Source organism: Tenrec ecaudatus, chromosome 3 (genome assembly GCF_050624435.1).
Source record: "Tenrec ecaudatus isolate mTenEca1 chromosome 3, mTenEca1.hap1, whole genome shotgun sequence".
Classification (NCBI taxonomy): Eukaryota; Metazoa; Chordata; class Mammalia; order Afrosoricida; family Tenrecidae; genus Tenrec; species Tenrec ecaudatus.
The window spans coordinates 60,701,927-60,729,387 of record NC_134532.1 but is presented as its reverse complement, the minus strand read 5'-3'; the positions used below and the strand labels follow the sequence as shown (position 1 = coordinate 60,729,387).

At 45.3% G+C, this 27,461-nt stretch overlaps 2 pseudogenes; both read left to right on the top strand.

Annotated features, from left to right (window-relative positions):
- The first annotated feature begins 9,422 nt into the window (after positions 1-9,422).
- Positions 9,423-9,872, top strand: LOC142443413 (large ribosomal subunit protein uL24-like; annotated as a pseudogene).
- Positions 9,873-13,690: 3,818 nt separating this feature from the next.
- LOC142443412 (oxysterol-binding protein-related protein 9-like) lies at positions 13,691-16,439 on the top strand (annotated as a pseudogene).
- Positions 16,440-27,461: the final 11,022 nt, after the last annotated feature.

Sequence of the window (27,461 nt, the reverse complement as noted above, 5' to 3'; positions counted from 1 at the left end):
CCCATTGTCAAAACTAATTTTCAAGGAAGGTAGAATATAAGCATCATTTTTTATATGATAAGACTTATTAACGCACCTTGCCCAGAGTGTTAGCGTTGCTCAGTGGGATAGCTAATACTAACTGCCATCGACTCTATGTTTCCTCATGGGGACCCTATAGGACAAGGAAGAACTGCCCCAGTGGCTTCCGAGACTGTAAGTCATTACAGTAATTAACAAACCCTGTTTTTCTCCTGTGGGGCATCTGGTGGCTTCCAACTTTTGACTTTAAGAGATAGTTGTAGTATTTTGAGAATTATGGAGCTTAAGCAAACTGGGAAAGTTAAAAAAAAAATTTTAACAAAAATTCTTGGAACACTATGGCCCTCCAGTCATTTGAGCTTTCTCCTTCATACCATTGACAAAGATGATTGACCGGGTCCACATTATGAAAAAAAACAGATCATGCACAAATAGCGAAAGAAGAAATTACTCATCATTAGTACTATACTAAAGGCCTTTTTATTAATTAGCTCTTCCCATTTGGGCCACTGTAAAGTATATATCTTTCTATGTGAATTGTGTAAAGATTTACAGGTAGCTCTGTTTTCCACTCAACAATGCATACATTTTGCTTCATCTCGTTGATTGCAATCCCCACAGTGTCCCGTCACTGATCCCGCTCGCTCGCTGTGTTTCCTGTTCCCATGGCTCCTTCTTTCCTTCTAACCCTTGTAAAAGTTGTCCTAGAGTGAATGCTGCCTTCTTCATCTCGGAGAGTTGCTTTCACTGAGGTGTAGGTCCTCCTCTGGTGTCATTATTCCCCAGAACCACTTGTCTGTTATTTGGCTGAAAATTGCGCAGTGGGAATGAATTCATTTCCAGACCTGAACGGTGACTACGGACAAAATTCTCAGGGATTCTACCAGTCTCTATCCAACCAGAACGCTTGAATGTTTTTCTGGTTGTGAATTTTTCTCTATATATATCCAGGGCCTCCTTCTAATGTGATTCCTTTCAGAGCAGTCAGTCGTTGTGCCTGGGCACCTCTAGTTCTTCTGCATCAGGGTCATGGGGCCTGATGTTCTCACGATCGATTATTTCATTAGCCTAGTATTTATTGTCTTTGATTTTCCTCACTCTTCTCTCCTCTCATCATTGCCCCTTAGATGGCCACTCAGCAGCTTTTAAAACCAGCACCACTCACCAAAGTAGGCTGTAGAACATTGTCTTTGTGGACTGGGTCATGCCAATGGACCTTGTTGCTCCTGGAGCTCAGGGGCCTGAACCCTGAGGCCAGCAACCCGTTCCCTCAAGGTGTTTGCTGATGTCTACAAAGTTTCAGTAACTCTTCCCCTGTATGCTCTCCAACATTCATGGACATATTTACAATAAAAGTAAACACAGGTGCAATAAATATCCTTTGTGAAACATATATTTGCGTGGGTATATATATATTGTCATGGATGTGTTCACACTCTCCCTCCAACATCGATCCAGTCTGTGAGTCTATTCAAGCAGCTACTAGCAAATCACTATTATTGCAGGATTGTATATATAACAGTAACTACCTCTGTTGTATTTTTTTCATCATTGTTATATCGCACCCTATCTGGCTCGTCTCCTCCCCAAGATCTCTCTGCAAGGGGATCTCCAGTGGCCGACAAATGGGCTTTGGGTCTCCACTCCGCACTCCCAGCCCTCATTCACTATGGTAAGATTTTTTGTTCTGATGATGCCTGGTACCTGTTCTTTTCAACGCCTCGTGATCGCACAGGTTGGTGTGCTCTTCCATGTGGGCTTTGTTGCTTCTGAGCTAGATGGCCGCTTATTTACCTTCAAGCCTTTAAGACCCCAGATGCTATTTCTTTTGATAGCCCAGCACCATCAGCTTTCTTCGCCACATTTACTTATGCACCCATTTGTCTTCAGCAGTTGTGTCGGGAAGGTGAGCATCATGATTGCCAATTTAATAGAAGAAAGTATTTTTACACTGAGGAAGTACTTGAGTGGAGGCCCAATGCCCTTCTGCTACCTTAATACTAAACCTATATATGCATATAGATCTATTTCCCCATCCTCATCTATAAATATATTTGCATATATACATGTCTTTGTCTAGACCTCTATAAATGCCCTTTGCCTCCCAGCTCTTTCCTTGATTTTCCTTGACTTTCCTCCTGTCCCACTATCATGCTCAGTCCCCACCAGGGTTTCAGCAATTCCTCTTCGTTACCTTACCCTTGATCACAGCATTGTTGTTTTATATAGTGCTATTTGTTTCATATAGTGCTATTAATGTGGAGGTGACGTTATATGTCATTGTCTTTATTTGCATCTCCGAATGGCTAATGATGGCAAGTATTTTTCAAATGTTTGTTGACCACCTGAATTTCTTCTTTTGTCATGTCTTCTGCCCATTTTTTAAATGCTTGTCTTTTACTTGATTAAAGTGTTTCTATACATGTTAGGGATTACTTATCTGATAGGTCGTTGTCAAAATTTTTTGAGGGTTCTCTATAGTTATTTTTAGAAACAAGGATGGTGAGTCTCACCATCCTTTGGATATGTTATCAAGAGAGACCAGACCCTGGACAAGGACCTTACACTTGGCAGAGGGGCGGGAAGACCCTCAACAAGATGTCTGAAATGGTGGGCTCAAACATCTGGGGTCAGGGCACCTGGTCCAGAAGGAGTCTGTTCCAGCACAGATGATGGACGGGATCAGGGTGTCTGTACCTGGAAGAAGGTCATGCTAGATCAGAGCGGGGCGGGAGGCGGGCTGGCTGGTTATGGAAGGAGCTTCTATTCACCCAGGCCGGCAAGGGGCAGGCCATCCATCTGTCCTTGCATTGTCTGCTCACCTGATGAGGCAGAATTCATGATTCTCCAGATGCAGCTGAGGGGGATGGGTGGACACGCACCTACCACCCAATCCATGAGGGCATACTGCTGACCTCCGGTAGAGTAGGGACTTTGCAAGAGGTAGTGTCACCTGGGTGGGTGAGAGTGGGGGAATGGCCATATTTCTGATCACTGGGAAGGGTGGAAAACAAAGGAGAGATTGAAACTCTCTAATCACCAGCCACCAATATTAAAAGAATATTGCAAGTGCCATGGACTGCTAACAGAACCAAGATCCATCTTGGAGGAAGTCCAGCAAGAGTGTTCCTTAGAGGCAAGAATGACAACGTTTGGTCTCACATACTTTGAACATGTTATCAGGAGAGGCCAGTCCCTGGAGAAGGACATCAAGCAAGGTCAAATGGAGGTGCAGAGCGAAAAGGAAGGCCCTGGTGTAACCATGGCTGTAACAATGGGCTCAACATAGGACAGTTATGATAATGGCACAGGACTGGATGATTTTTCCCTGTTGAGAAAGGGTTGCTATGAGTCCGAATCAACTTGACAGTAGTGAAAACAACCAAGCTGAAAGGTCAAATGCTCTCCTGGCATAGAAGAAACCAACAAGGAAAAGGCCAGCGATTCCATGAGGTAATCTGAGGGTCTTCCAGGACCCCTACTCTCAGGAATGACATGAAGGCCTAACACTGGTACTTTCATTTCCTGAATATTCGTTGGATGTTTATTATGTGCTGGGGGTTACAGTGTGGACAGATTCTCATGGAGATTATAGCTGAGTGTGGGAGACGTTGGACAAACTCGATGCACCTGTCATCCAGATGTTGCTCAACCATGCTTGTAATAAATACAAGAAGGGCAAGTGCAGGCTACTGTTGTTACTGTCCGGTGCCATCGAGTCCGTTCTGACCCATAGTGACTGCGCAACAGAACAAACACTGCCCAGTCCCTGCGCCCTGCTCACGACTACTCCTGGGCCTGAGCCCTTGTTACAGCCACTGTGTCCAACCATCTCATTGAGGGTCTTCCTCGTTTTCGCCCTACCTCCATTTTAACCAAGCAAAACGCCCTCCGGGGAATGGTCTCTCCTGACAATATGTCCAAGCTTGTAAGATACAATTTTGCCTCTAAGGAGCACTCTAGTCATGCTTCTTCCAAGACAGGCTGCTGGAAGAGAGTTTAACTGAGGACCCTGATGAATTGGATTGGATTGGATTGGATTGGATTGGATGGGATTGGATGGGATTGGATTGGATTGGGATGGGCAGGGAGGCATGTTAAGGGAGAAATGATTTTGAAACCAAAACCTAAGTCTTCATGGAAAGCGAGGAAAGAGTGTGAGTGAAGCTTTCCCATGGGAATAAACTGGTTTCCAGAGGAGGTGCCTGGGGTAGTAAATTGTAGATCAGAAAAGTAGACAGATAATAATTTATAAATTATCAAGAGTTCATGAGGGAGGGGAAATGGGGAGGGAGGGGGAAATGAGGAGCTGATATATTATTCTTGTTGTTGTTAGTTCAAGGATTGCTTGTTGGCCTTTAGGAGTGTTTTCCAGTCCAGTCTATTGGGGCACCACACCCTGCCCCTAAAGTTCACCTTCTTCAGCATTCCCTGGGGACCTCACCGCTCCAGTCCCTTGCTGTTCTGTTGCACCCACTTAGTGTTTTGCCTCGGTGTGGCGGGATAAGATTGCGTGCAATTTCCACACTGTGTCTCCAGTGTTGTCCCCTGTAGGACTATGGGTCAGTGAGTGACATCGTGTCTCATAGTGGGGCCAGCCATGTGGTCCTCTCTGTTGACTGGCTGCTCAATCAGGAACATCGTCCTCGTGGCCTGTTTGGCCAGGATGTGCTCCACTCTCTCCTTCTCCCTCTTCATCTGCTCCAGTGTGCTCCGATCAGATATGTCACTCTCCCAGAGCTGCAGATTCAATGCCATCCTTTGAAATAAATTCTTCTGGGGGAGGGGCAGTTGTCCACGTAGTAATTGGGATTGGGGCCGGCCCCCCAGACCTCTCCACAAGAAGCTGATATTAAGGGCTCAAATAGAAAGCAAATGTTTTGAGAATGATGATGGCAACCAATGTACAAATGTGCTTGACACAGTGGATTTATGTATGGATTGTGATAAGAGTTGTACGAGCCCCCAATAAAATGATTTTTTTTTAAGTAGACAGATCCCTCAAGACTGTAAAAATGATTATGGATTTTGGACTTTGTGGATAATGAGCATTTTAAGCAAAAGAATGATATTAGTCACATCTGCATTTAAATATATATTCTGGCTACTGTATATGTTGGTTGCCAAACTTTTTGTATAGTACACCTCTATCAAAATGTTTTACAAAGGACATTTATAGAGGTCTAAATACAAGTATTTACATATGTAAATATATATATAACGAGAAAGGAATAGATCTATGTACTCACATCTATATGTTAAGAATTAAGGTTGCAGATGGACATTGGGCCTTGACTCATGTACTCCCTCAACATAAAAGGACTTTGAGAAAAAAAAAGAGGACTTTGTTCTAACAATCCCGCATCCTGTGATGCTCACCTTCCCAACACAATCGCTGAAGACAAAATGGGTGCATAAGCAAATGTGGTGAAGAAAGCTGATGGTGCCCGGCTATCAAAAGATATGCCATCTGGGGTCTTAAAGGCTTGAAGGTAAACAAGCGGCCATCTAGCTCAGAAACAACCAGGTCCACATGGAAGAAGCACACCAACCTGTGTGCTGTGTGATTATGAGGTATCGATGGGATCAGGTATCAGGCATCTGAGATCCAGAACAAAATCATACCCAATGTGAATGGGGGCAGGATGGGGGTGGGACAGGGAGTGGAGACCCAATGCCCATCTGTAGACAATTGGACATCTCCTCAAAGAGGGGTCACAGGGAAGAAATGAGCCAGTTAGAGTGCAGTATAGCACTGATGAAACACACAACATTCTTTTTTTTTTTAACTGCCGCACACAACGTTCTTCTAGATCTTTGGTGCATCCTTCACCCCACTATCATGACTTCAATTCTATCTTACAAATCAGATTAGACCAGAACTTGCACAGATAAGAGCCAGAAACATAGGGAATCCAGGATAGATAAACCCCTTAGGACCAAAAAATGAGTAGAGATACAGAGAGGATTAGGGGAGTGTGGGAGGAAAAAGGGGGAATTGATCACAAGGATCAACCTAATCCCCTCCCAGAGTAGACAAACAATGGAAAAAGTGTATTAGGGGTGACAGAGGACCATGTAAGATATGAAAATAATCATCTATAACTTATCAAGGGTTTGTGAGGGAGGGCAAGCAGGGTGGGGAGGGGCAAGAAATGGGGAGCTGTTATCAAGGGCTCAAGTGGGAAGAGAATGCTTTGAAAATGATGATGGCGGCATATGTGCAAATGTGCTTGACACACTGAATGAACTTGTGGATTGTGATAAGAGATGTAAGAGCCCCCAATAAAAGTAAGAAAAAAAAAATGTTTTTAACCTGCACACCAACAAGTTGCTGTGTTGTGTGTTATTGAGCTCATGCTGACTCATACTGTTGTGGTAAGGTGCCATCGAGTCAGCTCTGACCCACAGTGACCCTCTGCATAACAGAACAAAACGGCCCGCCACCATCCTCACAGCCTCAGCCTGTTGTGTAAGTCCATCGCATTGAGAGCCTTTCTCTACTGACAACACGTCCAAAGTATGTAAGGCGAAGTCTTGCCATGCTTGCCTATAAGGAGTGCTCTGGCCGTACTTCTTCCAATAGAGATCGGCTTGTCCATTTAGCAGTCCGTGGTACTTTCAATCTTCTTCTCCAGAACCACAATTCAAATACATTGATTCTTCTTCAGTCTTCCTTATTCAGTGTCCAACTTTCACACGCACATGAGGTGATGGAGAAGACCATGGCTTAACCCTCAAGGTAACATGCTTGCTCTTCAATACTTTAAAGAGGTCTTGTGCGTATATTTATGTAATGCAAACATCTTTAGAGTCCTTCAAAAGCTGTTTCCATGAGCATGGACTGTGGATTCAAGTAAGACAAAATCCTTGGCAACGTCAACCTTTTCTAGTTGTGAGGATGTTGGTCTTCCTCACACTGAGTTGTAATCCAAGCTGAAGGCTGCAGTCCTTGATCTTCATCCTCAGGGGCTTCACTTCCTCTTCACTTTCAGCCAGCAAGGTTGTGTCAGCTGCTTGCCACAGTTTGTTCTGACCCTGTTATTTCCTCCAGTCCTGACACAGCATTCTTCCTCATACAGTCTGGGGGGTAACCAACCCTTTACACTATCACGGGGCCAGCAAAAGCAGTTGTAGAGTTATGATATATCAAGATTACAGTAAAGTCATAGAGAAATAGGAGAGAGAGGAAAATGAAGAAGTCAGACACATTTCATGGTAGCATGCTCACCTCCTGAACGGCCATGATCCCAACAGCCAGGTCTGCGCACAGCATGGGCAGAGAGGGCAGGAGGAGTCTCTTTATTTCTGGCCAAGGCCCATACATACTTAGGGGCATGACTACAAGTAACCACACACATCACAGGAAGGAGCTGTACAGTAGGCATACACATCACAGGAAGGAGCTGTACAGTAGGCATAGCATGACAGGAAGTGGATGAGCTAGGGATGAACACAAAATAGGAAGGGGAGGGACTCGGGGTGCACATGTGACAGGATGGGCGGACCCTAGACTCAATATGGCAGCCTAGCCTTGGTCCCCTTTGAGTGGGCTTGACCTTCCTGGGCCCTCCTTCAGGGGAACAATTTACTACTATCCTTATCAGAAGGGAGGGGGCCCTACTTAGGATGGGACAGACTATACCATGTATTTGTTCTAGATGGCTGAGAACCCTTAGGGAGAGTAACCTCTTACATGCTTTCACTAATCTCCAAGTGTATAGTCATTTGCCATGTGTAGCAAGCAGTTAGGTTTGGCATCTATTTGGAGGCGACAACTTGGGAGAAATCTTTCTGTATCCCACAATATAGTCCAGCTTCTCTGATGATTTGCTCAGTGTTTGAACAAGTGTGATGACAGGATACAACCCTGACACACCTTTCCTGATTTTTAAACCATGCAGTATGCCTAAAATCCCCATTCTTCTCAAAGTTGTCCACAGTTTATTGTGTCCACACAGTCGAATGCCTTTGTGTAGTCAATGAAACACAAGTAAGATACTTTCTGGTGTTTTCTGCTTTGAGCCAAGCTCTGTCTGACACCACAATTGCTCCCTCCCGTTCCAAAGCCTCTTCTGAATCTCATATGAACTTCTGGCAGTTCCCTGTCAATGTACCGCTGCAACTCTTGTTGCACAATTTTACTATGTGAAATATCAGTAATATCATTCTATAGTTTGAGTATTCTGTTGGGTCACCTTTCTTTCGAATGGGCACAAATTTGGATCTCTGCCAATCTGTTGACCAGGTTGCTTTCTTCCCAATTTCCTGGCCCAGACAAGGGAGTGCTTACAGTGCTTCATCTTGCTGAGACATTTCAGTGGGCATTCCATCAATGACTGGAGCCTTATTTTTGACTAATGCATTCAGTGAACCTTGGACTTTTTCCATCAGCACCCTTTGTTCTTGTTCACCTGTTACTTCCTGAATGGGTGGACTGTCAACTAGTTCTTTTTGGTACAGCGACTCTGTGTGTTCTTTCTATCTTCTTTTGGTGAGTCTTATAGTCTGCTTATAGAATCTGTCAAATTCCAGGCAATGGAAACTCTATAGATCAAAGCTGTTCAATCTCCAACCCTTGTGGTGATGGCAAAGGAATGAGCATCATTTTGTTTCACTGGGTCAAGTTCAGCTGTGGTTGTCTTTTTTTATTTTAATTTCTATTGGTCCTTCCTAGATGAAGCAGCTGTGGTTTCCTAAGACTTTGCTGTGGAGTGTAGCTCACAGACCCCAGGTACCCGATAAATTCATCACGCTCCTCCCCAGACCAACCAACCTGGAAATCACTGATCTCAAAGTCATAGCTGGCACTCAGAGACTCAAGAAGGTAGCTTTCCTCCAGACACACTAAGATGCTCCAACGCTCTCATAGCAACTGTAACTTTCCTGTCACTACCTTAGCTACTAGGTCCTGCAGGAAACGTTCACACTGGGGATCTGATCATTTTGCAGACTAGTCCAAAATACACTTCATCTCCTGGGATGTGTACTAACACATTGAGGGAGGAGAAGCGTTAAGAATATTGTCTGAATCGCCGAAGACAAATGGGTGCATAAGCAAATGTGGCGAAGAAAGCTGATGGTGCCCAGCTATTGAAAGAGATAGTGTCTGGGGTCTTAAAGGCTTGAAGGTGAACAAGCGGCCATCTAGCTCAGAAGCAATAAAGCCCACATGGAAGAAGCACACCAGCCAGTGAAATCACGAGGTGCCAAAGGGACCAGGTATAAGGCATCATGCAAAAAAATAAAAAATATATATGTATATGTGTGTGTGTGTGTGTGTATAGACACCATAGTGAATGAAGGGGGAAGTGCAGAGTGGAGACCCAAGGCCCATTTGTCAGCCACTGGAGATCCCCTCATAGAGGGATTTAAGAGGAGATGGGGAAAACTTACGGAACTGGAAGAGCCAAAATGAAGTTCAATCCCTTTGTGACTTCGGACCGGAGCAAAAACCAGAAAAGGCATTTCAATGCCCCTTCCCACATTCGCAGGAAGATTATGTCTTCCCGCTTTCCAAGGAACTTCGACAGAAATACAATGTCCGGTCCATGCCTATCCGCAAGGATGATGAAGTTCAGGTTGTGCGAGGACACTACAAAGGTCAACAGATTGGCAAAGTGGTCCAGGTTTACCAGAAGAAGTACGTCATCTACATTGAGCGGGTGCAGCAAGATAAAGCTAACGGCACCACTGTCCATGTGGGCATTCACCCCAGCAAGGAGGTGATTACGAGGTTAAAACTGGACAAAGACCGCAAAAAGATCCTGGAGCGGAAAGCCAAATCTCGCCAAGTCAGAAAGGAAAAGGGCAAATACAAGGAAGAATCGCTTGAGAAGATGCAAGAGTGAAATATCTTGTACACAGCTTCCATTAAAAGCGGCACATTTGAAAAAAAAAAAAGAGGAGATGGGTCAGTCAGGGTGCGATGTAGTACCGATGAAGAACACAGCTTTCCCCCAGATCCTGGATGCTTCCTCCCCCCAACTACCATGATCTGAATTCTACCTTGCAGGACTGGATAGGGCAGAGGTTGTACACTGGTGCATATGGGAGGTAGAGGCACAGGGAATCCAGGGTGGACGATACCTTCAGGACCAGGGGTGTGAGGGGTGATGTTGGGAGAGTGGAGGGTGAGTGGGTTGGAAAGGGGGAACTGATTACAAGGATCCACATGTGACTTCCTCCCTGGAAGATGGACGGCAGAGAAGGGAGGGAAGGGAGACTCCGGATAGGGCAAGATATGACAAAATAACAATCTTTAAATTATCAAGGGCTCATGAGGGAAGGAAAGCGGGCAGGGAGAAAAAAAAAGAGGACCTGATGCAAAAGGGCTTAAGTGGAGAGCAAATGCTTTGAAAATGATTAGGGCAAAGAATGTACAGATGTGCTTTATACAATTGATGTATGTATATGTATGGATTGTGATAAGAGTTGTATGAGCCCCTAATAAAATGTAAAAATATATATATATTGTCTGGCTCTGAGGGTCAGGGAGGAGGGATGGCTAGTGATGCCGAGCTGATGATCCCAATGAGACCTTGCCCACTCCTTTCCGAGGGCATTCAGGGCCATCAGAAGAGTTCCTCGACTGTGACTATGCTTTAAGCCTCTTCCAACACTCTGCTGGGACATCTTTTGCACTCACTCGATGCAGTTCTATTTGAGAACCACACCTGTGGTGTACGTAAGATGAGCAAGACTGAGAAGTCTTGTATTTATTGTAATGATCCAGGCAAGAAATAGTTAGGCTTGGACTAGGGTAAGGAAGGAGGGAAGTAGATAGATTGTAACCATATTCTGCAAGTGAATATGATTGAATAGGGATCACTTGGTGATCAGTTGGGTGTGGGGGGATGGGGGTGAGAAAGAGGACAATGGTAAAGTCGACTCCTGGGTTTTGGTATTGCGTCATCTCTCAGATGACAGTGTCAACTTGCCCTTTAAATGCAGTTAAACGGATGCCTGCCATTTATTGATAAAAGATAAATAAAAACAAAGAATTGTAGTCATTTTGCCAGTGTGTTTTGATTTTTGGTGAGTGGGATTACTTCTAGTCCTCTCGTTTTCTGTTCTCATGATTTCATTTCTCCCCTGAGGACTTCAGGATAGGAAATTTCCCCCAAAGTAAAAATGGCAAAGGCTTCATCTCTCTCCCTGCTTTTCCTTATTTCTCTTGCTGTTTTTTTTCCCTTCCTCTCTCAGTTTCTGAGCACCTGGCTGGTTATAAAAATGACAAGAGCACTTTTATTATTTGAGTTTTTTACTGTAATATACTTATCTATGTACTTATACATAGATATATCTAGTGATCTATAAACATATGGTGGGTCTTCCTTTTCCCCACGAATCCATACCCTGACCTTCTCCTGGTCAATTTTCATGACCACTGAGCCAGTGTCTCAGCATGTAGTATGTTGAAAGCAATGTTAATCATAGGTTTCCATGGACACCACACGTGACACAAAAACTGGTGGCATTATGGTCACTGAAATACATAGGTTATAAGCATATCTTAAATATTTCCAGAGAACTTCCTGAGAATCCTTCATTCATTAAGTCCTTGACTCGGTGTTTATCTGTAGGCTAATGTCCTTTGCAGCAACTGTTTAAAATTCCCTTAAAAAACTGGTTGCCACTCATGGAATCCACAAAGACAGTAGATGAGCGGTATTGAGCTAAAATTCACAAATACACATTAGTATATTTAATGCATGCATTAATAAATACCTTTAAAACAAAATTATTCCTAAGTCTCCTTGAATGATTTTGAGTTTGGATCGCCATTTAGGATGGAAGCAAGATGCTCCTCTTAGAGCGATGTCAAGTTTTTCTAGACCTTGTTAGGTGTTCCTACTTACTGTTACTTCACTTCATTCTTAATAAAAATTAGCAAGTAGCCCACAGATGTGGGCCTGTTCAGTGGTCCCAACGTACAGGAGGAATGTTATTGGTAGACTTAGAAATGTCTTGCTGAGCATCGTGCTCCTTTGAGATCCATCTATCTGGGATGAAATCTACAACAGCAAGTAAAAAGTTTAGATAGGGACATTAGGGGGCAATGAGCTTATGTAAATAGGAGAGGAGCAAATCAGAGAAGGAGGGCGAAAATGGTTGAAGAACTCAAAGAATGGGATTGATGCCACAAAATTGTACCTGTAGAGGGTGTTGAATTGATGTATAGCATGCTGTGTTTATTTTCAACACTAACAAAAATGCTAAGTTAAGTTTAGAAAGAGACGTCTTACCTGATGCAGAGGGCTTAAGTGGAAAGCAAATGCTTTGAAAATGATGAGGGCAAAGAATGTACGGATGTGCTTTATACAATTGATGTATGTATATGTATGGATTGTGATAAGAGTTGGATGAGCCCCTAATAAAATGTTTTTTAAAAAAAGAGAGAGATGTCTTGCTAATTCCTGAGTTAATACTACAAAAATTCAAGTTTATTATTCTAAATAGACAAGTTTATACAATGGCTTCACAACTGCTTTGGGGAGAGAGGGGTTTTCTTTCATCTGTGCGAGGTTTAAAAATCATTTGTAGCTAATCCCATTCATTGTTTGTATTCAAAAATTGATGCTGGAAAATTGGTCTAAATTTATGGCTGGCATTTTAGTTGCTGGGCGTTTTCAGATGCGGTGGCCTTGTCAAGGCTTGTTGCTCAGTGTCAGACCTAGAAAGTAGAAAGCTAAAGCTTTGTTTCCAAAGCCCCAAGTCCTACAGAGGATTCATAATTAGATAAAGTGCACTGATTTAAAAGCAAGGGGGAGGGATTAGTGGGCGTTGCCAAAATAACAGTCAGAAACCGAAGGAAAAGGTCCCTGACATTACAAAGGAATTCCTCCAGGAAAGAGAGAAATATGGGGTGTTTGATAAACGCGCGCTCTGCAAATCTGTGGGTGCGTCCTTTGGGGATGGTTTGCAGGCTGCTGCCAACGCTTTAACAACTGGTGGATGACCAACCATTTCTGCAGGGAGCAGAGCTCATGAGCCAATTGCACTGGAGGAGGAAATTTTAACTGGCACAGAAAACAAGGCGTCAGGAATTGACTGGGGAACTCTGATGGGGTAGTGGTTTACCCATTAGGCTGCTGAAGAGAAAGATGGGGCTTTCTACACCCCTCAAGATCACAGCCGTGCCTCTGGTTCAGGCCGCAGCCCCAGCCGGCACCTCTGTCCTACGGAGCCCAGTCTGCAGCCCTCGCTCCTCTCCTGCTCCGGAGGTTACTGAGGCGAGGGGGAGGTTGCTTTCTGGGGACCTTGGGGGAGAACTGACAGTGCTGGTGCCAACGTACTTGCGCGATGCCTACGACGTCCTGAGTACCAAAGGACTCAAAACTGTAATGGACTTGAACCCTTGCCGCCTACCAAGGTTAATGGAGAGTTGGGATCTCTGCATTAAGTAGCCTGGGTATGAGATAAAGCCCGGGATCGGTCTTCGGGACGGCGGAGCTCGTGCCTGTGCCGGTCTAAATGGAAGGTTCTGCTTGGGATGTGCGAAAGTTTGGAGCAGCGCGCCAGACAAGGCCAAGCTTCCACCAAGGGTTTAGATTCAGGATTTGTTCCTAGTGTCCACGACTTTGAAAGCTTTTTGATGACAAGCTTCAAAACTGCAAAGATGATGAACAGAGAGAGAAAATCGAAACTCAAAGAAACAACAAATAGCATGGTGGAATCGATCCAACCCTGCACTGTGGTGCTGCAGATTACTACAGACCAGCGTAATGCGGAGAAGCACACAGATGGAACTATAAATACTCTCAATAGTGTAGATGCAATAAGTATATCCACCTCGCCTCTGGGAACCTGTGATTGCACAATGCCTTCCCAGAGGGTCTTACCTTCAGAACCTGCTCCGTTGTGTGAGTCCGAGCCGCATCCATCCTCCCCACCAGTTAGTTGCACCTGTATAAGCTACTCTGGGGCACCATCAGCCTCCAGCATCACGCAGTACAGGCAGCGGACACTCACCTCCTGGTAGCAGTCTGACTTCTCCCAGCCATGTCAACTCGTCTCCAAATACAGTGCCAGAGTTCTCTTACTCTAGCAGTGAGGATGAATTCTGAGGCTGATGAAGTCCATCAGCGTGGCTCCTCCCCGAAGCGCTTAATAGTTTCCTCTGGATCTGCCTCAGTCTCGGCACACAGCAGCTGGGGAGAAGTAACCTGAAGTGCCCAGACCCCAGGGAATCACTTAATCTTTCCTTGTCCAGTAGAACCAGTGATGCTGACCTTTTGATTGCCTTGATGAGAGAGATGATGAAGCGGAGGCAGGTTCCGTGGAAGAGCACAGGAATGCTATCACGCACATCTTGTGCCAGGTTCGACTGGGAGTGGATCTTACTAAGGTAGTTCTTCCAACATTTATTCTTGAACATTCATTCTTTTTTTTTCTTTTTCTATTTTGTATCATTTGATTGTCTCCCAGCAATTAATAAGGATTCCAATGTCCCACACCTGAGCTAACACCTGTTGCTTTACTTTCTTGTTTTAATCATAGTCACCCTACCGTGTTTGAAGTGATATCTCATTCCTGTGCACATTTTCAATGGATAATTTTTATGTTTTCTTGAGATTTCTATGAATTCTTGGTATATTAGCCAATGGTGAATATAGATGGTAAATAAAGCTTTTGCCAATTTGTCATTTATCTTTTACTTTTTGTTTTTAGTAAGCTTTGTTATGAATTCTTTTTTTTAATAAATCATTTTACTGGAGCTCATACAACTCTTATCACAATCCATACATACATCAATTGAGTAAAGCACCCTTATACATTCGTTGCCCTCATCATTCTCCAAATTCGCCTTCCACTTGGGTTCCTGGAATCAGCTCGTTTTCCTTTTTTTCCCTCCCCTTCCCTCCCCGCTCCCCCCTCACCCATGAACCCTTAATAGTTTATAAATTATTATTTTATCTTATCTTACACTGCTTGGAGTCTCCCTTCACCCACCTTCCCATTGCCCATCTCCCAGAGAGGAGGTTACACATAGATCCCCGAGATCAGTTCTCCCTTTCTACACCCCCTTTCTTCCCGGTGTCACCACTCCCACTGCTGGTCCTGAGGGGTTCATCCGTCCTAGATTCCCTGTGTTTCCAGATCCCCACTGCACCGCTGTGCATCCTCTGGTCTAACCAGGTCCGCAAGGCAGAATTGGGATCATGATAATTCGGGGGGAGGAAGCTTTCAAGAACTAGAGAAAAGTTTTAAGTTTCATTGTTGCTACACTGAACCCTGAGTGACTCATCTCCTCCCCACTACCCCTCTGGAAGGGATGTCCAGCTGTCTACAGATGGGCATTGGGTCCCCATCACGCACTCCCCTCATTCACGGTGATGTGATTTCCCCACCACCACCTTTGTTGTTTGAGACCTGGTCCCATCGGCCCTTCATGATCACACAGAACATTTATTCTTTTAGAAATGTATGCAGACCCTTTCGCACATCGGACCTGTTTGTCAGCATCAGTGACCAGAAGATATCCAAGGATCGAACGGTGCAGGTTGTAAAGCGGTATCGCTCATCCTTTCATACAGGAAGGAAAGGATCCACTGTCAAGAAACCATACAACCCCATTTTGGGTGAGATCTTTTAGTGTCACTGGACCTTACCAATAACACTGAAGAGAACACAGAGCTAGTTTCAGAAAGGCCAGTTCCCTGGGTTTCTAAAAACAATGTAACCGTGTGACTGAACAGCTTTCCCTTCATCCACCCTTTTCAGATGTTTATGCTGAGTGTCTTAACAAGAAGATACAATTCAATGCACATGTATGAACCGAGTCAAATTCCTTGGGATGTCAACTGGGGTGCACAACATAGGGCAAGGCTGTGTCTCTTGTGTAGACTCTGGTGAACATGACATTCTCACCTTCCCCGATGGTTATGGAAGGTCCTTCCTCACAGCGCCCTGGGTGGAGCTAGGAGGACAATGTAATATCAGTTGTTACAAAACAGGCAATAGTGCAGATAGCGTGCGTCTCCACATCAAACCTTGTTATGGAGGCAAGAAGCACCGGATTACTGCTGACATTTTCCCTCCAAGTGATAAGAAGTCTCTTTGCTCAATTGAAGGAGAGTAGAATGGTGTTATGTACACAAAATACGCAACAGGGGGAAATACAGTCTTTATAGATGCCAAGAAGCCGCCTGCAATCAAGAAGAAAGTGAGGAGGTTGGAAGATCAGAATGAGTTTGAATCCCGCTGCCTTTGGAAAGATAGCACTTTTAACGGAAAAATCAGACGTTGATGCAGCAACTGAAGCGAAGCATCAACTCGAAGAAAGACAAAGAGCAGACACCCGGGAAAGGAAGGAGAAGGAAATTCAATGGGAGACAAGGTTATTTCATGAAGATGGAGAATGTGTGGTTTATGATGAGCCATTACTGAAGCTCTGCAGAGCTGCCAAACACTAATTGGGAAATAATGTCTACCCTTGGCGACCAGGACAGTAGGCATATTGAAGCTACAGTCAATCTTCCTCTGCGGGTATCTGTTCACTCCCTTCTTATTACCGTGGTTCCTATCTCAGGGATACGGGACTTGCCGAAGCAGATAAACAATTAAAGCAGGAAAAGCTTTCTTCTTTTTCTTCTGCCGCACTTAGGATTTTGACTTAAGTCCTGAAAAGAAACTCAGGCATTGAAAACAAGATGTCTGATCTTCCTCCAAACCCCAAACTTTGAAAACCATTCATAATCCTGTCTCAAACTCTGCACTCTAGTACTGCTATTGAAATATATGGCATTTCCTAGTTCATACCATTCATAATATACATATATATTATACTTGATGCAAAGTTTTGCATAAATACTCCATGTATAAATAATGATTCCTCTGTTCTAGAAAATTAGCGCAGGGTATTAAAACCAAGTCTTAGGAAATGTCATGGTCTCGTGTATAACTTTTATTATTGAATTCAACTATTTTTAAATTGTATCTTAACTCTGCACCACAGTTTAAATATAATCAGTGCTACTTAAAGCTTCATAAATAACTTTCCCAACTTTTAAAAATAAAAAAAGAACAGTTTGGAAACTCACAGGGCAGTTCTGCTCTAACAGAACCCCATGCCGGAAGCTCTCACTGGCCTAAGCAAAGAAATCTGGAAGACAACTCCCTGGCCAGTCAACTGGAAGAGGCCCAAATTTCTGCCCATTCCAAAGAAAGATGCAGAAATAATCCAGCATTATCATAATAAATATCACATGCAAGTAAAATTTTACTGAAGAGCATTCAAAAATAGTTGTGATAGTAAATCGCTAGGGCACTGCTGGAAATTAAAGCTAGATCATCATGCTTTGTAAAGTAGAAGGTCAGCAAAAGAGAGGAAGATCCTCAACAAGATGGACTGACATGTGGCTGCAAAAATAGGCTAGAAGATGACAGCGATTTGTGGTTGGTGCAGTGTGGGAAACAGAAAGATTCCTCCCAAGTTGTCTCCCCCAAATATCTGCCAAACTTAGCTGCTTGCTGCATGTGGCCAATGACTATACATTTGGAGGTCAACAGAAGTAGGTCAGGGGTCATTCTCTCTGAGGGTTATCAGCCGTCCAGAGCAAGCAGACACCACTGTTTATCCCACAAGTAGGGCCCACTCCCTTCTGATAAGGATAGTAGTTGACTGTTTCCTTGTAGGAGATCCCTGAGAGTTCAAGCCCACTCAAGGGTGACCAAGGTTAGGCCACCATCATAAATCTAGGGTCCGCCCATCTTGTCACATGTATACCTCTAGTCCCTCCCATTCCTATATGCACACCCCCTAGCTTATCCCCTGTCACACTTATGCCTATCATACATCCCCTTCATATGATGTGTATTCCTATTGTACTGCCCCTTCCTGTGACGTGTGGTTACCTGTGATCTCGCCACCCTAAGTAGATTAATCCTTGGTTAGCAAAATACAGGGTGCTCCAGCCTCCTGCCGGGTCACCAGCTGGCTGCCGGGTCTCTGCCCCACCTTGCCTCGGCCCACGCTGTGCGCGAACCTGGCCGGTAAGGTCATGGCCATGCAGGAGGTGAGCATGCTACTATGAAATGTGTCTGACTTTAAAAAAAATCATTTTATCATACAACTCATTACAATCCATACATACATCAATTGTGTAAAGCGCATCTGTACATTCATTGCCCTATCATTCTCAAAACATTTATGCTCCACTTAAGCCCCTGGCATCAGGTCCTCATTTTTTCCTCTCCCTCCCCGCTCCCCGCTCCCTCATGAACCCTTGAAAATTTATAAATTATTATTTTGTCATATCTTGCCCTGTCCGACATCTCCCACTTTTCTGTTGTCCATCCCCCAGGGAGGAGGTCACATGTAGATCTTTGTAATCAGTTCCCCTTTTCCAACCCACCCTCACTCTACCCTCCCAGTATTGCCACTCACACCACTGGTCCTGAAGGGATCATGCGCCCTGGAGTCCCTGTGTTCCCAGTTTCTATCTGTACCAGTGTACATCCTCTGGTCTAGTAAGATTTGCAAGGTAGAATTGGGATCATGATAGTCGGCGGGGGGGGGGGGGGGCGGGCGGGGAGGAAGCATTTAGGAACTAGAGGAAAGTTGTATTTTTCATCATTGCTACATCGCACCCTGTCTGGCTCATCTCCTCCCAGACGCCCTCTTCAAGGAGATGTCCAGTGGCCGACAAATGGACTTTGAGTCTCCACTCCGCACTGCCCCCCTCATTCACTATGGTAAGATTTTTTTACTCTGATGATGCCTGATTTGACTCTCTCCTATATCTCTCATGCTCTCTACGACTTTACTGCAATCTCTATATATCTTAACCGTACAATTGCGCCTATAGAACCTGCGATTAGTTGTGGGGGGCTGGCCTTCCCCCCACAGTGCAGGACTGGGCAGTGTTTCCTTCTATTGGACACAGACTCTCTCTGAGTCAGAACCAACTCTAAGGCAACTGACAACCACACAAGAGTTCAGGGGAATCCCTGGGTGGTACAAATTGTTAATCCTCCCCAGGTTGTGAACAGAAAGGATGGAGCATTGATTTCACCTGAAGATTCCTCAGAGGAAAGCCCTGCTAATCTGCTTCCAGAAACCGGCCATCACAAACCAAGGAAGACACTCCCACTCGGACACACATGGGGTCACCATGAGCCACAGTCCACATGAGGAAGGGAACTGAGCCTGGCTTTTTAATGGCACTGCTAAGGAGAGGCAAGCCTTAAAGAGAAATGGCTATCGGGTGTGCCTAGGTAGAGAGGGTCATCCGAAAGTATTTGTATATCCTGAACAAGGCAAGTAGTCATACCCGATGAGCCTAAGTTAGCACGTCTGCAACGGACACCATCTCTGAGCCGAGGACCAGACACACAGCCCTTGATGCTATGTCAGCTGCCCGAGCCTTGGGAAGTGAGGAGAGGAGAGCTGCCAAAGGCCGAGGCCAAGGCTCCCTCCTGCAGATGGGGGCTTGAGATGGAAAATAAGTGGGTGTAGAAACAAGTTGTATTTCATGCTCTTTGATGGCTATTAGGCAGGGTCAGCTGCCTTGGCTTTCCCTTCAGGGAAAGTGCAGGCTGTCGGCTTCCAGTTAGCTTGTTTCGGCAACTGCGCCACTCTGGAATAGTGGGGTGTGGCAAACTGAGGGTGCGCCACGCTCGCGTGCCAAACTGAAAAGACACAGCCAGTGTTGTGTGCACCGCTTCACCAGTCGGCCAAGGAGCCTGGCAAGGAACTAGCTCAGAGGAGATTTTAGGATCGAAAGGTCTATTTAATACTTTTCTTTCTCTTTTTAAAAGATTCTTGTGGTGACATGGAAACGTAGCTCCAGAGAGCGTGTGAGAGGGGAAGCCTGACCTGCGACACTTCCTTGTGTGACTAGTGCATGAGAGCCAGAAAACGTCCTGTGCGCTCAGAAAAGCCACTCTCTCGGGGCAGCTTCAAACTCCGGAATCATGTAGCCACGTTCAATGTCTGCCTAGCAGAAAGGTACTCACTCACGGCCACAGCATCAACGCTGACTCCTAGCGACCCTATAGAACCCCTCATGGGCGTCTCAGGCTGTAAATCTTCATGGGAGTGGAAAGTCTCATCTTTGTCATGTGGACTGACGGGGAGTCCAACTGTTCACCCTGAAGACAGCAGCCCGGCCCAGCCTATCATCCATGACACCACCACGGCTCCTGAGAATGACCCGTCCAAATTGCCAACCAGGAGGTTGACATTAAAAGCAGGTGTGTTTGGTTTAGAAAGATCTAGCTCCCCCTCCCTGATCTGTCTTCCTACACACACACACACACACACACACACACACACACACACACCACCCTCACCCCCCCACCCCCCCACCACCCTGAGATGGGACTCAAACAGTGAAACAGAAAGCAACAGTACAGTAACCCTGAGATGGAGACAAGCCCAGGGGAGTGTCAGGGAAGAAACGAAACGGAAATGACGGGGAAGGGAGAGTAGAAACCATCGCTGTGACCTGGGGATTTCTGATAAGAGAGGAAGCGAAAACTTCAAAAAATGGAAAGGGGAACTTTGTAGATGACCTGAGAACTTGTTTCCCCACCGTATTCCCCTGCCCCCAACCATAATAAGCAACCATCTTAGGTGGAAGGTGGAAGGGAGCCATCTTTTGCATCGTGGACCCTGTCACCCGTTTACCGGAGTGTTTTCCAGGTGGGAAAGATATGAGGGATGTTCCCAGAGTGGAATGCTGCCCATTTGCAGTTAGAAGAGGCAGAAAGCTCCCATCCTGCTTTGAAGCTAATACTTGAAAGAGAAATGAGGAGGGAGGGAAAAAGAAGAGACAAACTTTTTTTTTTCCCAGCGTGGTGTTCATGAAATAGAAAGGAGGGTAGGAAAGGAGAGGGAAAGCAACATCTTAATCAAGTGTTTCAAGGAAATATGTTATCGAGTCCTGAATCGACATTTGCCCAGGGCCGATCATGAACGTGAATCATGCACCTCTCCACCTGGAGCAAGCAGCTTGCACACCACAGGTGCGACTCCATATCCGCAGCACCACTGCTACATTTTCAGACGCCATTCAAAACGTATCTACAAAGAGCTAACCAAAGTGACCAGTCTCGCCTTGTGTCTTGGGCACAAGACATAGATTACCACCACACTCCAGCATCTAGAAAGTAGCCCACATTTGAACTGGCACCAGATAAGAGCCGATACTTCTTAAGGGGAAAGTCATGAAACAAAGACTCTCTATTTTCTAAAAACAGAACAAAAGTAAAGGTATATATCTATATATCTTAAAATCATTTTATTAGGGCTCATACAACTCATATCACAATCCATACATACATCCATTGTGTCAAGCACATTTGTTGCCATCATCATTCTCAAAACATTTTCTTTCTACTTGAGCCCTTAGTATCAGTTTCTCATTTTCCCCTTCCCTCCCCACTCTCTTCCCTCCCTCATGAACCCTTGATAATTGATAAATTATTATTTTTTCATATCTTACACTGACCAATGTCTCCCTTCACCCACTTTTCTGTTGTCCATTCCCCTGGGAGGGGGTTATATGTAGATCCTTGTGATCGGTTTCCCCTTTCTCCCCCACCTTCCCCTTCCCCTCCTGGCATGGCCACTCTCAACATTAGTCCTGAGGGATTAATCTGTCCTGGATTCCCTGTGCTTCCAGCTCTTATCTGTACCCATGTACATCCTCTGGTCTAGCCAGATTTGTAAGGTAGAATTGGGGTCATGATAGAGGGGTGGAGAAAGCATTAAAGAAATAGAGGAAAGTTGCATGTTTCATTGATGCTATACTGCACCCTGACTCTCATCTCCTTCCCTTGTCCCTTCTGTAAGGGATGTCCGATTGCCTACAGATGGGCTTGGGGTCTCCATTCCGGACTCCCCCTCATTCACAATGATATGATTTTTTGTCCTGGATCTTTGATGCCTGATACTTGATCTATTGACACCTGATAATCACATGGGCTGGTGTGCTTCCTCTATGTGGGCTTTGTTGCTTCTCAGCTAGATGGCCGCCTGTTTATCTTCAAGCCTCTAAGACCCCAGATGCTATATCTTTTGATAGCCAGGTACCATCAGCTTTCTTCACCACATTTGCTCACCCACTTTGTCGTCAGTGATCATGTTGGGAAGGTGAGCAGCATGGAATACCAGGTTGATAGGACAAAGTGTTCTTGCACTTAGGGAGTACTTGAGTAGAGGCCCAATGTCCATCTGCTATGTTAATGCTAAAGCTATAAATATATATACATAGATCTATTTTCCCACTGTCACATATAAATATATTTACATATATATATACCTATATTTAGACCTCTATAGTTGCCCTTTGCCTCCCAATTCTTTCCTCTATTTCTTTTGACTTTCCTCTTGTCCCACTATCATGCTCAACCTTCATTTGGGTTTCAGTAATTCCTCTTGGTCATTGCCCTTGCTCAATCCCTACCAGGCCTCCTACACCCTCCTCACCACCGATTTGGATCACTTGTTGTTCCCTTGATCCTGGGTTTGTTAACATTCACTTCCTTTCCCCCACCTCCCCTTCTCCCATGTTCCCCCAGAACCATAGGTCAGTTGTTTCCTCCTCAAGATTGTTTATCCTGCCTATCTTCTCTAGATAGACATGCAGAGATAATAATATGCACAAAAACATGACAGGGCAAAACAAAGCAATAAAGGAAAACAAAGCAGCAACAACACCACCAAGAAAAACCAACAAAAAAATAGTTCAAGGTCTGTTTGTTGCTTTGCTTTCTGGTTGAGTCTGATGGGGTGCCACACCCTGACCCCACAGTCTATTTTTTTTATTCCCTGGGGACTTCATTGCTCTGCTCCCTTTGCTGTTTGGTTGCATGCCCTTAGTATTTCACCTCAGTGTGGTGGGGTCAGATCGGGCACAATTCCCACACTGCGTCTCCAGTGTTGTCCACATAGCACTATGTATGGGTCAGTGAGGGACGTCATGTCTCATGGTGGGGCCCACCCTGTGGTCCCCCCTGTGCATTGGCTGCTCTGAACAGGAATGTCGTCCTCAGAGCTTAGTGGGCCAGGATGTGCTCTATTCTCTCTCCCTCCCCCTTCATTTGCTCCAGTGTGCTCTGATCAGACATGTCCCTCTCCTTGAGCTATAGCGTCAGTGCTGTCCTCTGAAGTGAATTCTTCTGCAGGGAGGAGGCATCTATATTTTTTAGAAACAGTAACAACTGCAAATATTTATTTTAGTATTTAATAGATATTAGGTTGGAAAAGGAGGCTGGAGCTGGACTTTCCAAGTAGGATTGCTTAAGATCCTCTTCCTGGTGGAGATGAATTCTTCCTAAGTTCATACGGTTCAAACTGAAATTTGATGGTTAGTTTGCCTTAAGTATGATTCTTAGTAGTTTGGCCAAATGTTAGAATAAGTGCTGTTCTATAATGTGATATGATGTAATTACATTCCATAATGTAATTTAATATTGGTTCATCAACCAATTGCAAGGAGACTTTCCTTAGGGCGTGGCTTACTTTAGACTTATTTCGGCAAAACTCTTCCTGTCACTTGACCTACAGATCTTGGGATGCAATCAGACAGCAGAAGCACCCACCCTGCTGCCTAATCTGTGCATTTTGGATGGCGACACCCCATAATCTCAGAGTCAACCCCTTGAAGGACGTTTTTCGGGGTGTAAATCTATGTTGTACTAGTGCTGTGTCTCTAGAGAACCCTAACACAGACAGTAGATGAGGCTGAGCACTTAACGACTCCTCGGTCCTGTGATTTGTGCTCTCCCGCCACTTCTCCTAACCTGCAACCCCCTAAGACAACTTTCTAGATAGAGTTTGTGGGAGCAAAACTAATAGGAGGCATATCTCTGCTCTTGCAAGGAGAAATATTTATACAAGAATCTTTTGTGCTAGCCCCACATTTTGGAAACGTTTATTCTGAGTGTTGAGCAGGGTCCTGGTCTTTAGATAAAGACAATTAAACCAAGTGAAACACGTGGTCTTCTCAGTTGTAGCCTCAATCTTAAAAGTCTGTGCCCTTCACTAAGACAAAATGTTCCCAATTTAGGTCTAAAGCTGCCCCAGCATGCTGCAGGGGGTTCCGCTGAAATGGCAGATGGCAAAGCATGAGCTCCGTCACTTCAGCACCCTGATTTATCATTACCCCATGACCCATCGGGCCACCTACTGCGTAGGAGTATACGAAAACACAACCATTTTACTTATGCCCCCACACAAATGATGCCCACCAAACTACTTTAAGAGACCCAGTGAAGTAAAATAGTAGACAGCAGTGTTTTTACCACTTGCCTGTCAGTTTGTCAGACTGTGGAGGCTCGTGTCCTGCTGTGAGGCTGGAAGCTATGCCAGCAGAGTCACCCAGTGTGAACCGGTTTCAGCAGAGCTTCCAGACTAAGCACAGACGATGAAGAAGGACTCAATGGTCTGTCCACGTCTGAGCAATTAGCCATGGAAAACCTCACGGACAGCATGGACACGCTGCCAGATTCTGCAAACCCCATGGAAAGGAGCAGAATTTTGTCACAGATGGTGCCAGAAGATGAGCCCCTCAGGTCAAAAGGCACCCAAAATAAGAGAGGCCCTCTCAAAGTAGCATCAACAATAATGACAAGGATGGACTATAGCCTCTGGGACGGTCCTTCGCCGATGGAGCATGACTCACAATGAGAAGGAGCAGCTGCAAACACCACTGAACAATCAGAAGTCAGAAGGTACAAAGTACAGGTTTCGTTCTGTTGTCCATCGGGTCGCTGTCAGTCGGAATGGACTTGCCAGCACTTAACAATAGCAACTGCGTGTTTAAGTCTTTTAGTGTGTGTGTGTGTGTGTGTTTAGGTCTTTCTTTATATGTGTGTTTAGGTCTTTTGATAAAAATAATTGATTTTTTTAGATGTTTACCTTTGAGGGTACCCTTTCACCTTTCTTAAAAGTCATCACATTATTTAAATCTAAAATTATTTCTAGATTTATTTTCCAGAAATAATGAAGAGACTTTAAGCAGAGCAAGAGAGTCGGTGTTTCTTCAACCTCTTCAATCTAGTTGGAGGAAAAGAAGTTATACTTACATAGCTCCCTGACGTTTCATGTCACTGCTTACTTGTCCCAAGAGCCTGATGGCGTACTGCTTACATGGTGGGCTGCTAACTGGGAAGTCAGTAGTTCAAAAGCACTAGCTGCTCTGAGAGAGAAAGATGAGGTTTTTAGTCCCGTAAAGATGTGTGGCCTCAGAGACCTCGCGGGCATCCCTTCTGGTCGTTATGTGGTTGCTATGAGTTGGCATCGCCTTGAGGGCCCTGAGTTTGAGTGTTTGAGTGAATTGTCTAGAAATTGCTCTGTGAATTAAGATCTCACTGGGAGTGGAAGGAAAAGGACATGGGAGGAGAAAATTGGAGCTAAAGAAGAAAGAAGTCCCTAGAATTCATAGATGGTTGTTTGAGGCAACCCTCATGACGTTCTTTGTCTGGTTTCAAACCCTTGTCTCATCTAGCTAGTAACCACTTCCTTACTGCTGCCCCGTCTTAACTGGCATTCGACCGAGAGGTGGGCAAGGTACACTGTGCACCCAGCATATTCCTGGCGCTTTGCCTCTGCATTCGAGTTCCCAGACTACTTTCTAAGCAGCTTCAATTTCTCCTTCTTTTGCAGGAAAACTAAGGATATGAATCTCCTGGAAAGATGTAGGTGCTTTAGCATATTTGGGAGACTAGGAGGTCCGAATTTTCCGACTATATCTAAAGTAGTTCATTTAAAACTCCTTTACTTTTCAGAGCACTTCAGCGCCTTCCTGCTTTCTGGATAAGTCCCATCCAACCGATAGAACCGAGGAACCTGCTGTTGGTCAGCTTTGCTTGGAGACAACCGGGACTCCTTCTGGCACTCCTTTCCAAGGGTCGAGTCTCCGACATGAAGCAGCGCATGAGCTCTCTTTTCCTGCCACGTTCATTCCGCCTCTGTAACCTTGTCTCTCCTACAGGGGCCGCTGGGCTCAGCCCTAACATTAGCCCCCCTCTCTTCCTCAGCTCAGTGATTTCAGTTTGCCGTCTATTAATAGACACCGTTGCTCACACATTGGTTATGGTGGTTCTCACAGCAGCTCTCTGAACCCTCTTCCGATTATTTATATCCCTCCATTCTGAAATGAACTAGTCAGGTCTGTGAACGCTACTAAAAATAAAATGCGGCTGTACCCACCAAGGGTTTACCAAAATACGTTTCTGGATTAGAATCATTAGTGAGAAACAGGTTCCCCTGGGCCCGCTGGGTTTCACCTCTCACCTTGTGGTTGCTCACTCCTGGCCTCACTGTCTCCTCCACCGCTGCAGGCCGGCGCCCCTCTTTAACAGAGACAAACAGCGCTTCCTGAGTTCCAACCACTGAAATAACTGCGTGCAGAAGTGCACTCTACTTCCCACGGCAGACCTGATTTTAAGACTTATGACCCACTTCGTCCCTCGTGGCTGGGGAGGTGTGATTTTACTTCTCTGCGCATGCAAATATTGGCCAGGCTGTTCCTGAGAAGCAGCTCCCGACCTCCCTCGCAACCGGCTCCATGCAGTGACCACCTGGATGGGGTCCCATGCTCGTGCTCCCTGCCAGCATGGTGCCTGGAACCGGGTCCTCCGTGAAGGCTTGCTCCATGAAGGGGGTGGGGGGAGCGGAGCAGCTTGCTGAAGTGGGAGCACAGCGTTCAGGAAGGAGAAGCCAGCTGTGGCGTGTTAGAGCAAGAGAGGCTGCTGAGCACACAGGTCAGGGAGAGGAGGAGACACAAGCATAAAGGGGTATGAATCTGACCAAATTATACAAGTTGTAACAACATGAAATTATTTAGAAATGGCTTGTCAAGAAGGTTATGACACCAGAATCTCAACGAAGAGAGAGGGAACCAACTTCTCTTGTCGGCATCCTTCCATCTTGCGTGTTTGGCGTTTTTCATGGACATGATCCTAATTGTCCAGTGTCCTCCTAATGCCCCCTGGCTCTACACGCGGATACAGACACGCGCACATGACCCAAGCCTGTCCTCCCTCAAACCAGACCCTGTGCTAAAATGACCCCGTCTTGACGCACGCTCTAGGTCACTGTTCCACTCCTCAGACGTGGGGTCCTCCGACTGCCTTGTCACATTTGTAGGTCCACACTCGTTGAGCGTGAGTCAGGGCCGGTATAGTCTTCCAAGTTTGAATGATTGATAGGCTAGGAACGGCTGTCTTTCAAAGGACAGTCTCATTCATGTAAATGAATCCATCGGAATGAATGAACCGGAGGACGGGCTGTTACAAGCGGAGCTGCTCACCACAAGAGAGGTCGACAGTCGGAGACCATCAGCTGCTCCACGGGAGAAAGGCGAGACTTTCTGCTCCCGAAACGGTGACCGTCTCGGAGACCCATGGGGGAGTTCTGCTCTGCCCTTTGGGCTCACTAGGAGTCAGGAGGAACTTGCTGGCCGTGAGTACGTTTGGCTACTCCA